This window comes from Arvicanthis niloticus, chromosome 9, assembly GCF_011762505.2.
Source record: "Arvicanthis niloticus isolate mArvNil1 chromosome 9, mArvNil1.pat.X, whole genome shotgun sequence".
NCBI lineage: Eukaryota > Metazoa > Chordata > Mammalia > Rodentia > Muridae > Arvicanthis > Arvicanthis niloticus.
This window is the reverse complement of record NC_047666.1, coordinates 71,204,269-71,207,995: the sequence shown is the minus strand read 5'-3', so window position 1 is coordinate 71,207,995 and position 3,727 is coordinate 71,204,269. Positions and strand designations below refer to the sequence as shown.

Genomic DNA, 3,727 nt, shown 5'->3' with positions numbered 1-3,727 from the left:
CTCCAGAAAAAAAAAAAAAAAAAAAAAAAAAAACCCACCAAATCTCTACTAAGAAGCTGCAGGTGTATCATGATGTGTCCCACAGTATACCCTTTCTTTTGTCCATATATCTTTACTTGCAAATGTTCATTGCAGTGGTCTGGTTCTAGGCCTCTGCATTTTATACTATCCATACTGGAGCCCCACAGGGATACCTCTTGGATATCCAGTTGTTGCCCTATGTCATAGAGATCTCATGCAGCTTTGGTTCTACAGGACAGGCCCTTGCACATGCTCAAACAGTTCACAGATGATGTTGGGTGAGCCAACTTAAAGCCCTGGCCTGGGTGGCAGCAGAGTTGTTCAGCCTGCCAGCTCTCCTGTGCCCACACCACCTGGACCAGCTCTTCCACTTTCCCAGGGCTGGGGGCAGGCTGCCTGTAGCAGCCTGAAAAAGGCAGGACCCGTTCTCCTGCACCCACGCCACCAGGGCCAGCTCTCCCAAGTGCTGCAGGTGGTGAGGAAAGGAGTCTTCCCTCCTGCTTTCACATCCTGAGGGCCAGCTCTTCCACAAAGCCTCGGATAGGGGTGGTGCCAGCTATCCTGAATGCTGTAGCCTATGAGGGGTGGGGGTCAGTTCTGCATTGCTTTCAGACATCATCATGGCCCCAGGCAGCAGCTCAGACCACAGCCTTTGGTGGTAACATGGGCCATGAACATCAATATGCCCCCCCCCCCCCCACTGCTGCAGGAGCAAAAGCCCAAACATGTCCTGAGGTAGTGTCACAGGCTACTCACCTCAGGCTGCTTCTCTTTCTCATCTCTCCCCTACATAGATGCTCATCATAGTAGCGTTCACCTTGCTGGGTGGCAGTGGGCGAGCCTCTCATAGAAAACACTCTTAACTCTGAGTTTTGTTGTTGTTGGTGGTTCTCCCCTCTTCTTCTCTAGACCCCCAAGACAGGCTTTCTCTGTGTAGCCCTGGCTGTCCTGGAATTTGCTGTGTAGACCAGGCTGGCCTCCGACTCAGAAATCCATCTGTCTCGATCTCCTGCGTGCTGGGATTAAAGGCATGAGCCACCACTGTGTGTCTGGGTATAATTTTTTTTTTTGTTTGTTTGTTTGTTTTTGTTTTTTTTTTTTTTTTTTACTTAGACATGGCTGGTATTTTCTGAAATGACCCCATCGTTCTCCAGATGCTTGCCCTGCACACATCTTCCTGGACAAGATTTTGTGAATCAAGGGCTGTGTTTTCATTCATGTGTTCTTATTGGCACCTTCAAGATCCAATTCATGGAGACTTCTGTAGAACCTCTTTTGAGGCTGGGTGTTGGGGCGCACACAGTGGGGGACAACCAGAACAAACCAAAACAAACCTCCTGGTCTAGAGTTCACAAAGAAGAATGTAGATGATGTGAAGGAGGGTGGGAGGGGATGGTGTTGGGGAGATATTTTGCTTCTGGGAAAGGTGAATGTAGGCACAGAAGCCCAAGGTCAGCAGATGGCTTCAATTCTGCATAGTTGGTCAGGTGTGTGCTGTCGTCACCTTAGTAACAAAGGGACTAAATCTGGATTAACCTGCCCCTGCTCCAGCTTATGCTCTAGAACTTGGGAAGATGACATGCTTTTTCTTTAAAAAAAAGAAATTTTTTTTTTTAATGTCGATTTCTACTTCCCGAAGGGAGCTTACAATGGGCTTGTTGGGAAATGAGAAATGATTGAGTGGCCGAGCACAGCTGACAACGATGTCAGGGAGGGACCCCAGAGGATTTAGGGATAAGGATTACAGTAAAGATCCTCCAGCCTCCAGTAGCGCCAGCTCTCCAGGGAGTTCGAAGGATGTTACAGTGCGGTCTAATTACCTCTCCCAGCCACTCTGGACCACTGCTGTCAGTCCAAAGAAAGCTTAGGGTTGGAGCTGTTAAATGCAGGAGTTGGAACAATGAGAGACCTGTTCTGGCATTCCCCAGATACCACATGATGGACATTCGGATCTTCTCTGAACTCTTTCCAGGTGAGGGGACATTGGCTAGGATTCCTCTCGCCTTCTTACTTGAGACAGCTTCTATTTCCCCCTTGTGTGAGAGAATGTGAACCCCACACTCTTTTATGCCACACTTGACAATACCTGCTTTGTGGATTCAGCTGTCCCTCCAATGCCCATTCCTAGGGAAGGGTGAAAAGCGATAAGCCAGAAACCAGACCCACAGAGCTAGGCTTGGCAGCAAACCAATGACCCCAAAGCAAACAAGTATTATCATCTTTCATTAGATCAATTCAATACCTGAACTGTGTAATTTTCCCAAGCTGTGGTCCTTTCCCTGTCCTTAGATGCTGACATGTATTGAAACAAAGTGAACTTTGGGTGTCTAGGCTTGAGGTATCAGCAATAGATTTACATCTTCGAGGATGTTGGTAGCGACATCTGTTAGCTTCATTTGTTGTTTTTGTTTTGTTTGTTTGCTTTTCAAGACAGGGCTTCTCTGTGTAGCTTTGACTGTCCTGGAGCTTGCTCTGTAGAACTCACAGAGATCTGCCTGCCTATGTCTCCTGAGTGCTGGGATTAAAGGTGTGGACCACTATGACCTGGCTGTTAGTTTTAAGGGCTCCGAAAGAGTTCCAGTTGCTTCTGTTGTGATGGCAAAGAGAGAGAGGCAGAAAGGAAGAGGAAAACTCCCCAGAAATGGAAGACCAGCCGTGAGCAGTACAGGTGGTTTGCTGGGTCATTACTGTGGTCACTGTTCAGTTGCATCAGGACAGTTCCTCACATTCTGGTGAAAGGATCAGAGCTTCTGTGGGTGCACAGACCACACGTCTGAATCCTAAGTCTCTATGTCTGAGAAATTCAGGGGGGGGATACTGAGATCTCTCATCATGCAGGAACCCCTGCGTCATGGGTCTTAAAACTGATTGTAGAAGGCTGTCTTGGAGACCTCAGTTGCTTCTCCCTTTATTAATGGTGGTATCTGTGAAGAAGAAGGGTGTGAAGGGGCTGAAGATTCGGGAGGGAAAGAAGAGGTTGTAGGAGTAGAAGAATCACCAAAGGATGGGTATCCTGGGGTTATCTTCAGTGGGGGCAAAGTCCGAGTCATCAAAAAAATCAGAATAGAATTGCCCCTAGAAGAGATGCAGGTGCAGCTGCTGTGTCACGAGTGCATTGGCAGGAGGCAGAGAGGAGGAGGCCATGTCTGCGTTCAATGTTCTGACCCGTGAGTGTTTGAATGATTAGTATCCTAACACTCCCTGAAAAAAGTGAGCCTGAGATGACCACTAGTCCGGCACCAGGCAGATGTGGATGGGCTCCCAGGATGGAAAGCAAGCTGGAGACTAGAAGAACCCTGCCTGAGACTGCAGGCCCTGGGAGTGAGCCCAAGACAGAGGACCCTTGAAAGGGGTCTATTTGGGAGGGCTGGGTGAGGAGCAAGCCTGGGACAGCCACCAGAACAGTGCCATGGGGCCTGGACAGGGAGGTAGCCTGAGATGACCACCAGTCTGGTGCCACACAGGCTTATGGAGGTAGCCTATGTCCCAGATGACCCCGCCCAGCACCATAATACACAGAGACGCATAGCACTCCTGAGACCACTCCTGAGAAGAACCCAGACACTCAGAGACCCTGCCCACCAAGAGGAGCAAGTAAGTGGTGGAGAAATGGAAGAAAGAAAAACAGAAGGATGTGGGCACAATGAAGAGAGGCAGAACTGGAGTCTCGAGGGTAGTGAGAGACAGCCCGATGTGAGTAGCTGGT

At 49.0% G+C, this 3,727-nt stretch overlaps 1 non-coding gene across 1 annotated transcript; it reads left to right on the top strand.

Annotated features, from left to right (window-relative positions):
* Positions 1 to 3,089: 3,089 nt before the first annotated feature.
* LOC117715855 (small nucleolar RNA SNORA17) lies at positions 3,090 to 3,220 on the top strand. The gene has a single exon (XR_004607658.1). It is a non-coding gene; the product is annotated as a small nucleolar RNA SNORA17 (small nucleolar RNA).
* The last annotated feature ends 507 nt before the right edge of the window (positions 3,221 to 3,727 follow it).